The following is a 13,002-nucleotide window of genomic DNA, read 5'->3' as shown; positions in this document are numbered from 1 at the left end:
TACCTGCCCAAGACTCTTAGCCTGGAATTTGCAGTAGAAACATCCATTACACAAAATGCATTTTGCATGGTATATATATGCCTTTCAGTTTAGTCTGAGGCAGCCAATGTACCCTCTGCAACAATCTCAATAACAATTAGTAACATTTCCCCTTTAAATTATTTATTTCCCTTTTTTAGATTCTGGATATTGTTGCTTATCCTTCCCCAAAGCTGAAATATCATGAAAATTGGTAGTGTCTTTGTTATGTACTGAGTTGAATAGGATCCAAACTGCAGCAGTCTGATTGGTCCTAGAACAATAGGATTCAGAATGCAGCAGTCTGATTGGTCCTAGAACAATGCAGCAGTATGATTGGTTGGCAGGAACCACCCAATCATGCTCCAGATATAAGTGAATCCACAACCTGATTGGCTTACAGTAGAATTCCAGAATTAGCCAATCATGTGCAGCCCATTGTGTAAATAATGTATATAAAGCAGATACTTTGAGGGGACTTTCATTCATTCCTCCTCACCACTATGAGCTGAATAAAGAGCATGAAATCACTTTGCGACTCTGAGTATATTTCAGTCTTCCTTGCTATTTAATTACACTGAACTAAACAGGTATTATGGGGATGACAATATCAGTCAGAGTAGCATGCTTTTAAGGAAGTTTCCCTACACCGTTTATCCTATTTTGTGCCATCTGGAAACCTCAAACATAGCAATGAGATAATTAGGAATCGTAAAGAACAAAACAGAATTAAATTAATTCTGTCTAAAAGGTATTGAAAATATTATTCAGCTTTCTGGTGACATCCCATCCGAAGGACAGGGGACAAATATTGCGGCTTAGAAGCTGGAGAGGAACTTTCTTATTTAACTTGATGGGTTTTTAATTGTGTAGTCAATTGCTCTTAGACTGCCATTGGTGCACCAATGGCCCCAGGGCAGTTGGATACTTGCATGCTTGAAGAAGCCAATATGAATAATCTTAGGTTGCAATCCTGTACCTGATACTCATTTCTGAGCGGATACAGGATTACACTGGGAATTAGGATACCCATCCTCTTTGGCAGTGCACGAGATTTACAGTGCAGGGAAATGACTCTGTCCTCACCTGCCGTTGATGGTACCTCTCTAAGCCCAGCTCCCTAGGAAGCTGACTTGACTTCAAACCCCACATTTACTAATTTCAGAAATTATGGGGCTAACTTGGCACCCAGAAATTATACGGAATCCTTGCCCCTTGCAAACCCATAACACTGTCTTATACAATGTTTTCCATTTCTCTCAATATATCAAAGCTGTGTCCATATTCAGGCTTTGCCATCACACAAATCTATTTAAACGTTTTAAAGCCAAATTAGTCCCTTTATTAAGTAATATCATTAATGTGCACCTTTCCTCAAAATGCTTGGCTGTTGCAAACATGCATCCGAAGTAGCTCTGCTTTAGAAAAGAAAAAGTGGGAGGAACAAAAATTCCATGATGTCCACAGGGCAAGACTTCGTACGCATTATGACTCATAAGTGCATCCTAAAATAATACAGTAAGACATATATTAGGTCATTGTTTCATAACAATGTAGCTTCTGACATAGTCTCAGGGAGTTGTTGTTGTTTTACATTCGAACTCAGCCTTTTATTACTTCACCTAGGATGTGAGAAATACAAAGCTGCCTGGAAGACAGGTTCTCATGTGTCATTTCCTTCAGAGAAAATAAACTCACACAGATTTTCCCGCACTTCCTTTTATGAAAGCAGCAGGTCTATGCAAGCAATGTCCCACAGAGCATTGCAGCTGACTTCATCTGAGTCTGTATTTAGTGAAGATGTAAACGTTCAGCAGGAACACTAGAAACAAAAGTATGTAGTATAAACTTTGTGCTAATAATATGCAATGGTGCAGTTCGGTATGTGTAAGTCACTGCACTACAAAGGTTTGTGCCGGTAATATGCTGTGGTTTTGTTAGACCGGATCCAGTATACCTGATGGAGCGTCTCCACCTTCATCATTCTGCCCGGACACTGAGGTCCAGCGCCGAGGATCTTCTAGCGGTTCCCTCGCTGTGAGAAGCCAAGTTACAGGAAACCAGGCAGAGGGCCTTCTCGGTAGTGGCACACGCCCTGTGGAACACCCTCCCACCAGATGTCAAAGGGAAAAATAACTACCAAAATCCATAATGGCTTTGCTTGTTGCAGGATCTTCCCTTTTCCTTGGACTTTCTATTCCCTTCTGGCTGTTGTCTGCCCCTTTTCCTTTGGGGGTGCCTCAAAGGATGGGACAGAAAGTCAATTCAGTTTACATTTAAAGGCAAATCTCTCTAATTTGCACATCAACAAAGCAATATGCAAACTGAAACACTGCGGTCCTTTGAAATGCACATTTCTCCGATTTTTGCAGTACAGTTCTACAACCCAGTCATGTGTGCAAAAACACATACAGTAGGGGAAATTGTGCAAAAATGCATATATTAGTGAAAATGCATTATTTTCAGAGAAATTGTTCCGTCTGACAAAATTGCATAAAAATATGTAGAATTACACAGTAAAATGTTGATGAAATTAATCGAGGGCTTTTTTTTTCTTTTCTTTTTTAAGGAAACTGATGCAGAAATATGGAAAAATGTGAAATGGAGAGATGTTGCAGTTGACAGATTTTCCCATCTGTAGTTGCCCTGTTGCGCTAAAGTGTCCTCTTGACAGGAGAGAAGTAAATGTATGCTGCCTTTCCAACTGCAAAGGGTTAGTATAGCTCTCCTGTTTCTGCTACTTGTGTTAGACTTCAAAAAGAGAGTTTCTCAAGCACCTGGCAGGCCACATAAAATGGCTACATTTACCGCATTTTTCGCTCTATAAGACGCACTTTTTCCCTCCTAAAAAGTAAGGGAAAATGTGTGTGCGTCTTATGGAGTGAATGCAGGCTGTGCGGCTAAGCCAGAAGCCAGAACAGGGAGAGGGAGCGCTGTGCAGCACTCCGTCTTGCTCTTCTAGCTTCTGGCTTAGCAGTGCAACGCCTCTGCAGGGCAGCGGGGTGAAGGCTCCCCGTGCCCTGCGGAGGCTTCGCACAAAGCTAGACCAGCTATCCCAGCGGCTATCCCAGAAGCCAGAACAGCAAGAGGCTATCCCAGAAGCCAGATCCCTCTTGCTGTTCTGGCTTCTGGGATTCATAAATATATATTTTTTGTTTCCTCCCCCCCCCCCCCCAAATTAGGTGCGTCCTATTGTCTGGTGCGTCCTAAAGAGCGAAAAATACGGTAGCTTAGTAGTTCACAAGTTGTGCAGGTGTGGCCTGCAGGGCTGAATTTAGATGAAGAGAGGCCCTAGGCTACTCCACTTGTGAGGCCCCTCCCCATCCTCCACCCTCACAAGTAGAAGAAAATGGAAGAGTGTTATAAACAAAATTTTGTGAAGCCAAGGATGATGATGGGTATTTAAAATTCCGCAATTCACAGTTTCTCCTCTAAAAGACGTAAGATATTATTGTTGAATACCATGGTGATTTTTAAAAATGCAGCAGGCCAGGTCTTCCTGTTATATACCTGCTGGGATTGACAAGGCATCTGACCCTCACCTGAATCTCATAGCTCTCCTGACGAGTGCTTTGGTCTGCAGCCACAGTGTGGAAATAAAGGATGAGATTGCCCACCAGATACCAGGCACTCTACTATTCAAATTAGGCCCCAGTGTTTTTGTTACAATCCTCTTCTCAATTAAGTAATCAATTTTAATCTAGAATTTAAATTCTCAAAACTTTCTTATTTGTTAATTTGAGCAAATAAACTAATGCTCTCACTTCATTACAAACAGTATTTCTACCTGCAACACACTTGAGCAAACCTGCTGGTTTACATCGCTGGAGTGCCCTGGAGAAGAAGAGGATGCCTTTTCCAGAACTATGCTCACTGGAGGATGCTCGGAGATCCACGGGGGCTGTAGATAGCCCAGAGCGCTCTCCAAACAGGCACTGGGGAGCGGGCAGGCTGGCGAGGCTTCCTAGTTTTAGAGGCCCAAGTTGTCCTGCCTTCACATGAAGTATTTGGTTTGCAATTTTGGGAGAGGGGAGACTGTGGCACTGGAGAGAGGGCAGGCTGGTGAGGCCCCCTAGATTTAGAGGCCCTAGGCATCAGCCTACATAGCCTATACAGTGGTACCTCAGGTTAAGAACTTAATTCGTCCTGGAGGTCCGTTTTTAACCTGAAACTGTTCTTAACCTGAGGTACCACTTTAGCTAATGGGGCCTCCCACTGCCGCCGCACGATTTCTGTTCATATCCTGAAGCAAAGTTCTTAACCTGAGTTACTATTTCTTGGTTAGCGGAGTCTGTAACCTGAAGCGTCTGTAACCTGAAGCATCTGTAACCCAAGGTACCACTGTACATAAATCCGGCACTGGTGGCCTGCCATGAAATACGAGAAATTGCTTCCAGATGAACTATGCATAGGTATTTGGAGGGACTTTTTAAAGAAAAGATACGCTGAACAAAGTCACTGGGGATGGTAAATTGAGTTGCATGCAAGAGTTTCACTGAAATAAAATTCAAAGTGAGCTAGCAAAGTGAACCTGTAGAACTGCTGAGTAAAGTTAAAAGGCTTGCAATCAGATATTTGGGGGGGGGCATTCCTCAGGGGAGAGCGCCACAGCAAAGAACGTCCGTTGCAAGTGGTACTTTGGAAAAACAGTCACATGCCTACATATAAAACAAAAAGAACTGGATTCTTTCGTAAGGATTTGATTGAAGACCATTTACATGCATCACACCCAGCAAGAAACCAGTGTCGTTTCATATTCAGCACACATTTTAACTTGCTGACAATTTACTTGATGTTTACAGTGTGCAATGCAATGAATTATGAATTCTCCTCCTCCGGGGTTTTTTGTTTTGTTTTTGTTTTTTTAAAACATACCCACTTAAAAAAAATTATTATAAATGGTCTTCGGGAGAAAAGAGTACAGCAATCTGTCCCCTGCCCTCCTTTTTTTTAATGCCGGGAAAGCCCCTGGATTCAGGCTGCCACATATATTTTAAAATATATGTTTATCAAAACATTCTTTACGCTGCCCTTCAGCTCGAAATATCCATTGGGGTTTACAATTCCTATTCCTCACAGCTCACTTATAAGTTGCACAATTTCTTTTTTCTTTTGGGGGGGAAAAGTATTCTGGTATTCAAAGAGGTTTAGGAAGGGCTGGAAAAATGCATAACTGGTTTTCACAACTTTTGCAACAACTGACAGATAAGAATAGGCAACTCCTGGGAAAATCCCTTTATAATTTGGAGCGGTGGTTTTGGGGGTAAGAATGCTCAGAGGTAGGTGTGTGTGTGTGTGTTTTAGGGATGGAGAGAGAAGTAGGAGAAATTCAATCCACTTTGCATTTAAAGGCAAACCTACCTAAAGCTAGGGACACAGGTGGCACTGTGGGTTAAACCGCAGAGCCTAGGACTTGTCGATCAGAAGGTCGGTGGTTTGAATCCCCGCAACGGGGTGAGCTCCCATTGCTCGGTCCCTGCTCCTGCCAACCTAGCAGTTTGAAAGCACGTCAAAGTGCAAGTAGATAAATAGGTACCGCTCCGGCGGGAAGGTTTACGTGCGATGCTCTGGTTCGCCAAAAGTGGCTTCGTCATGCTGGCCACATGACCTGGAAGCTGTACGCCGGCTCCCTCGGCCAATAAAGCGAGATGAGCGCCACAACCTTAGAGTCAGCCACGATTGGACCTAATGGTCAGGGGTCCCTTTACCTTTACCTAAAGCTCTGTGGGGACCCATCCCACAAGCCCTCCCTGTGGAAAATCCTCTCTTCAGATGTCATGGAAATAAACAACTATCTGACTTTTAGAAGGCATCTGAAGGCGGCCCTGTTTAGGGAAGTTTTGGGTGTTTGGTGTTTTATCGTGTTTTTACTTTTCTGCTGGGAGCCGCCCAGAGTGGCTGGGGAAACCCAGCCAGATGCGTACATATCTGTCAACTTTTCCCTTTTCTTGCGAGGAATCCTATTTGGAATAAGGGGATTTCCCTTAAAAAAAGGGAAACGTTGACAGCTATGGATGGGTGGGGTATAAATAATAAAATTGTTGTTGTTATTAATTTAATTCACATTTTCTGATACTATATGCAAACCATAGCTACCCTTCAAAATCCTCACTTCGACTGTATCCTTGGTCAGCCACCTATTGTAGCGCAAGATGTCTAACTGGTGGTATACCATGCCAAATAAGTGAGCCCACGATTCCAGGAAAGTGGATTTTTAAGGAAAGGTTAAGACCCTCCAAGTGTCCCTGTTTTCCAGGGACAGTCCTGGATTTACAGAAGCCGTCCCAGTTTCTGTTTTGATCCCAGAATGTCTCGCCTTTCCCTAGGACATCCCTATTTTCATCGGATAAATGTTGGAGGGTATGGAGTTGTAAGACCCCCCAAGTCAAGGAGATAAGTAACCAACTTAAAGCCCTCCCTGTGGAACACCCTCCCATCAGATGTCAAGGAAATAAACAACTACCTGGCTTTTAGAAGACATCTGAAGGCAGCCCTGGATAGAGAAGTTTTTAAATGTTTAATGTTTTTATCTATGTTGGAAGCTGCCCAGAGTGGCTGGAGCAACCCAGTCAGATGGGTGGGATGTTGTTGCTGCGGTTGCTGTTGTTCTTGTTGTTATGGAATAGGACATCCCTATTTTCATCGGAGAAATGTTGGAGGGTTTGAAGGTTTAAATGAGGGGCATCAATTGCCTTTTGAGAAGCAGGCGAAGCAGCTACTGCAGAAATACACGCAACGTGAAAGCAGACACAAAGCTGGGATGCGTACCACGCAGATTTGCAAGCAGCAACGAGAAAGCAAATGGAGATGGTTCTATAAAGACAATATGTAGGCTGCTCATTTGTGCTGGCCCATGTGCACTCTAGTACCCATCTGGCAAATTAGATGCTCTTTCCAATCACAGGGTATCACATGCCCTCCCTCAAGCCATGTAGAAACGTGTGGCTGAATGCAAGAAAAGCACACAAAATCCTATAGCACTGAACATGTCCCAAAGGGCATAACCATCTTTCAAATATTGTTTTCTTTAGCGCTGTTTAGAGGGGGGGGAGGGGAGAGACCAAAAGGGAAACCACTGGAACACTAGTTTGTGGATGCTGATGATACCTAGCTAAATATTTCTTACATGTTTCCCAGGCTGTCTCCTGGGAAACTGGATTTTCAGCTCATCTGCTTATCCTTTTCTTTGGCGCTCAGGTACATAATGCATTATAGGAATTCATTAGCAACCAGAGGATGCTGGTAGCTCTGTCAGTTTCACATCATTAGTATTCCAGAAGCAGCCCGGCAGGGGGAAAAATGTATATAATTTTCTGCTTGTTCTCCCACTCAGTCTCACCACAGAAGTGAGCTGTTAGCTGATAGGAGCTGCAATAACAGTGGCCTTTTGAACATGCACAGAAAGCAAGATATAGGTGCATTTAAAGATGTATGGGATGAAGCTGGACAGACTTGTCTGATGCAGATGGCCTGGCCTGTCAGCACCAAATATGTACAGGAATAAAAACTGTTGATGCTTGTGAAATGTTGAATTTTCCGAAAGAGGCAACCTGAATGTGGAAGGGTCAGCGCTAATAGAGCCCCCACTTTGCATGTCAAAGGTTGCAGGTTTGATCCTTGTCGTCTTCAGGTATGGCTGTGAAAGACCCCTATCTGAAATAATAATGATGCTATAGAAATAGAAGGGATCGCCCTAAACCCTAGAAATTAATAAATGCTAGGAATTTGGATTCTTTGGGATACGCAGAGAGAATATAAGCTGCAAGGGGATTCCTGGGCTGCCATATGCAAGCCAGTTTGGCTGGCTGGCTGGCTGAGAGAGAATATTAGCATTACAATAGAGAGCCACTGAGGGTTCTTACCTTGGTGTGACCATAGACTGGAGATTTGGAAGGTTGCCAGGGTAACTGCACTGGGGGTGGCAAGGGGTTTTTGGGAAGAAGAAAGGGGGAGATCCATTTTGGTGACAGTGAAGGAAGAACTGCCTGCAATGCTCTGGGGCCATGCTGTAAGATCTGGACCCCCTCCATGCAGACAGAGGGTGTAAACAGGCGAACAAACTCTATTTCTTAAAGCACAACAGCCTCCGCTGTGTCTTCTCCAGAGGGTATGTGTGCCTGTGACCCCATGTGCTCTGGCAGAGAGAGGGGGCAGGTGCCAGGCTTTTGTAACAATAATAATCCTCCAGGTTGACAAAATTGAATGCGATAGACCAATGTCTGATTTAGTATACGGCAGCATCTTCTACTCCTGCCAGAAGCAGGCATAGGATTGCAGCTTAAACCTCCCTAGATGGGCTTGAAGACATTCTCCAAGGAAAGAGAAATATTTCCCGGGTTCTGTTTTCAGTTATCTTCTCATCACTGCTGTCACTGATAACCCCCCCCCACCCCCCCCAGCACAGGGTAATGGAGAACTGATTGAAAATAAGCAGCAAAATGCTGGAATTCTTGTGCACAGATTCACATTGTTTTCCTGTTTATCCTGCCACCCAGCTTCCTTTCCTTGTAGGAACAGAAATATACAGTTTCTTTATAGTGAAGATTTGTGTTCCTAACGGCAAGAAGCGTTCGCCTATCTATTTAAGATAGGCAAGTTAGATCCTTGCTCAGACCATGAATTTTAATATGTCCATGTGTGAAGGACAAGGCAGGAATGATTTTTAAATCACCCTTAACTCCTGGTCAATACAAACCTAGACAGCATCTTAAAAAACAGAGGCATCACCTTGCCCACAAAGGTCCGTATAGTTAAAGCTATGGTTTTCCCCGTAGTGATGTATGGAAGTGAGAGCTGGACCATAAAGAAGGCTGATCGCCAAAGAATTGATGCTTTTGAATTATGGTGCTGGAGGAGACTCTTGAGAGTCTGATGGACTGCAAGAAGATCAAACCTATCCATTCTTAAGGAAATCAGCCCTGAGTGCTCACTGGAAGGCCAGATCCTGAACCTGAACCTGCCTGTGGGAAGCTCATTGTAAGTTTGAGTGGGATGAGGGTGGCGCTGTAGTCTAAACCACTCAGCCTCTTGGGCTTGCCGATCGGAAGGTTGGTAGTTCAAATCCCCATGACTGAGTGAGCTCCCATTGCTCTGTCCCAGCTCCTGCCAATCTAGCAGTTCAAAAAGCATGCCAGTGCAAGTAGATAAATAGGTACCGCTGCGGTGGGAAGGTAAATAGTGTTTCCGTGCGCTCTGGCTTCCGTCACAGTGTCCCACTGCACCAGAAGCGGTTTAGTCATGCTGGTCACATGACCCGGACACTGTCTGCCAGCAAACGCCAGCTCCCTCAGCCTGAAAGCGAGATGAGCACTGCAACCCCATAGCCGCCTTTATTGAATTTATATCCTGCCTTCCTCCCAAAGGATCTCAGGGTTCCTTTTTTGGGGTGGGGGTGGGGGTGGATAACACCAGAGATGTTTCTTACCATTTATTTGAGGTGTGTGGCTTTTGTGTGGCAAATGTCTTTTACCCCCACAATGCTGGGACCATGCTGTATCCAAGGCCAGGCATAGGCAAACTCGGCCCTCCAGATATTTTGAGACTACATTTCCCATCATCCCTGACCACTGGTCCTGTTAGCTAGGGATCATGGGAGTTGTAGTCCCAAAACATCTGGAGGGCCAAGTTTGCCTATGCCTGTCCAAGGCATTACAAAGAAAACCTTGCCCATGCTATTACAGGGGCTACTCTGCTGCTGATTTTATATAAAGAAGGAAACTGGCAGTACATCTAAGGGGGTGTTGCCCTGCCCTAACCTAATCACAAATTTTAAGCTTTCTCCATGAATAAAAACAGAAAATCAGGCAGCAGCCCCCATTGCAGTGGCGGTGCTGAACTTTCCTACCTCTCAAATTTGAGTGGAAATTTCTGCTGCTCGGAGCCCAAAGGGATGTTTATTTTCGTTGACAATGCCTAAAACAGCTAGGTGCAGTATAAACATTAAAAAATAAGACAGCCCACAGGCTTGCAATCTAATCAAAGACAGGATGTGTTGGGGAGGAAAGGGAATACGCCTGGAGGAAATACAACAAGCCCCATGTTAGATTAATGGGGATGAACAAATACCTGCTGATAGAGAGCAGTGATAAGAATCAAGCTTCTCCCAAGCTATCAGTGTTGGACGGAGTTTGGAAGGGGCCGCCTTACACTCCTACGCCATCTAGACCATTATTCATCTCGCCGCTTCTCTGCAGTTGCTGCATCTTTCGATATGATAATTTCTTTTTGTCACCCTGGAAAGGTTGACAGGAGATTCCTGCCCACTCAGTAGCATGCCTTTTTTTCCCTGTGCCTCCGTGAAAAATGGATTCCACCATAGATTTCTTCCAAATAATTTCATTCTATTACTAGCTCAATGCACATTCCATTCAATTTGCAGTTTTCTCCTACTTTGTCATAAAGATCATTTTCTGCTCTCTTAAGCCTTGGATTCCCCCCCCCCTCTCAGGCTGACACCCACTATTGTGGGAAATGGAACTAGTAAACCATGGAGGCATCTGCTGAATGAATGCTGAATGCTGTTTAAAGATGCCAAAAGCATGTTCCTATTCCTGCCTTCTCCTCTGAACACACATCCATACAGATAACAGAGAAAAGGCCCTGAAACTATAGCCCAGAGAAGTGTGCTCTCCCCCTCCCAACACTCTTGTTCCGGCTCCTGTCTTGTAGAAACCTTCTTCTCATAGGCAGCATCCCATAACAAAAGCCCCCATTTGCAACCAGAAATGGTGCTGTCCAGATTCAGGTTCACCCAGTGCTATTTTTCTAGAAAAAGAGGTGCCAGAACTCACCATGAATGCCTCCCTTGTTCTCTTATATTGGCAATGCCAGAGTTCCAGTGAGTTCCAGCTGGAAAAAACCAAAACCCTGGGTTTACCACCTCCATGAGAATTAGCCATCAAGGCAGCCATGTATAGGGGAGGTTTTTAAAATGTTTGATGTTTTATTATGTTTTTACATTTGTTGGAAGCCATTTTTAGTGGAGCAACCCAGTCAGATGGAAGGGGGTTTAAAAAAAGTTGTTGTTGTTTGTTAGGATATTGTTCTGTTCCACCTTTAGAACAGGCATGTGGAGTTGTATGTCACATGTCTGTTTACTTCTAGCACAGCCTGCTGGGAACTTCCGTTGTATATAGCCTTTGTTTATGCTGCTTTTGCTTGGACACGAAGGGAAGCAGACATGTTTTCCTTTGTCCTGATGCTGAATAAAATGTTTGTAAATATGCTTACATATGCCTCTGTCGGCCCTTCCGTTGCAAAGTGTTCTTATCTCTGCTGGCTTGCGTGCTCAGTCTCTAAAGGTTTCTGAGGCTTGAGTCGCAGTTTTGATGCTGTTCTGAGAACCGGAGTTTGCCCGGATGCCGGCCGGTGGGCTGGGGCCAGCTGGGGGCCCGCCACTTGCCCCCGACTCCCTGTACGCATCCCAACATTCTTATGGACTAGGATGTCTCTATTTTCATCGCAGAAATGTTGGGGGGTATGAAATCATGCCAGAAGGAAGCAGCCCTTCAGACCTATAACATCTTTTTAAATGTGTTGGGGTTTTTTGTTTGTTTGTTTTGATTATGTATTTTGTGTTTTTATATTGTGATTTTATCACATAAACCTCCCTGAGATCTGCAGGTATAGAGCAGTAAACAAATTTGATTGATTGATTGATAATATCTGGCCAGTTATTAGAACCTGTGCTGAAAATCTTCACAAGTAAAGTGGTTTCCCAAATGCTCTATGGAGTAGTGATATGGGGCACGGACCCAAATGCTAATAAAGCCTTAGAAATAGTGCAGAACAAATTTCTCAGGAAAGTGCTCTCTCTCCCCAACAGGACCCCAGCTGCTCTTATCCGCGTTGAAGTGGACGTGACAACAATATGGGCTAGAACTGACTATCTGTGTCTAAACTATGTGAAAAGACTCCAATCACTCTCAGAGGAGAGATTCCCCGCTATATCCCACACTGAACGGGAAGAGACCAAATGCTGGAAGGCAGGCATCCAAAGCCTCTTGTCCCAATATCAATCACAAGGTCTTCAGGTGACCATGAAGATGGCTAGGAGGCACCTAAGAGATTGTCTCTTTAGGTCCGATACAGAAAGGAATTTATCCACAATTACCTCTACCCAAAGTCAGTGGCGTAGCGTGGGTTGTCAGCACCCGGGGCAAGGCAAGTAATTTGCGCCCCCTAACCCGGGGCAAGGCAAGTAATTTGCGCCCCCCCCCCCGCTGCACTGTCCCTCCCCCAGATAGTCCCTCGCTCTCTCTCCGCACCGCACCGCACCGCACGCCTGGCACCCTCCCCTCCACAGTGGGCGGCGACCCGGCGGCTCGGATCGGATTCGCACAGCCAGCACTGCAGTGAGAGAGAGTGAGTGAGCCAGGTAGGGGCAGAGAGCTGCGAGTGTGAGCGCGCCCCCCCCAGATGTTGCGCCCGGTGCAGCCGGCCCCCCCTGCACCCCCCACGCTACCCCACTGCCCAAAGTTCACCGTGGTTCCCACATATTAAAACGGCGCACACCTGAGCTAGATATCTGACAAAGCTCCCACTTCCTGTACTAAGAATTGCTTTTACAGAATTACGATTAACAAGAATTGCTTTTACAGAATTACGATACAGAATTGCTTTTACAGAATTACAATCAATGCCCTTGGTGGTGTTGGATGGTTGGTACGGCAAAGTACAGTACAAGGAGAGACTTTGTATATGTGGGCAACCCTGTGTAGAGGATCTGAACCATTATTTATTGCAATGCCCGCTATACATAGATCCAAGAGACTGATTTATAAAACCCCCTGCTTACAAATGGAATACACTCAAACAGGGTGGAAAGGGTGAAATGGCTGCTGAGCAATACTGATGACTTTGTAACTTACAAAGTAGCACTATATGTGTTGGCAGCTAAGAAGATCAGGACAAAAGAGCAAGATAAAATAGCAGTCAACTGCAAAGGGGATTTGGACATTTAAGCTGGCATACAGTGGTACCTCG

At 44.7% G+C, this 13,002-nt stretch overlaps 1 protein-coding gene across 1 annotated transcript in view; it reads right to left on the bottom strand.

The window, feature by feature from the left end:
* Positions 1-13,002, bottom strand: part of LOC310685552 (uncharacterized protein) — a 945,613-nt gene that overhangs the window by 144,990 nt on the left and 787,621 nt on the right. The window lies entirely within an intron of this gene.

Source organism: Podarcis tiliguerta (genome assembly GCF_965153285.1).
Source record: "Podarcis tiliguerta genome assembly, chromosome: 9".
Lineage (NCBI taxonomy): Eukaryota > Metazoa > Chordata > Lepidosauria > Squamata > Lacertidae > Podarcis > Podarcis tiliguerta.
This window is presented reverse-complemented; position numbering and strand designations above follow the sequence as displayed.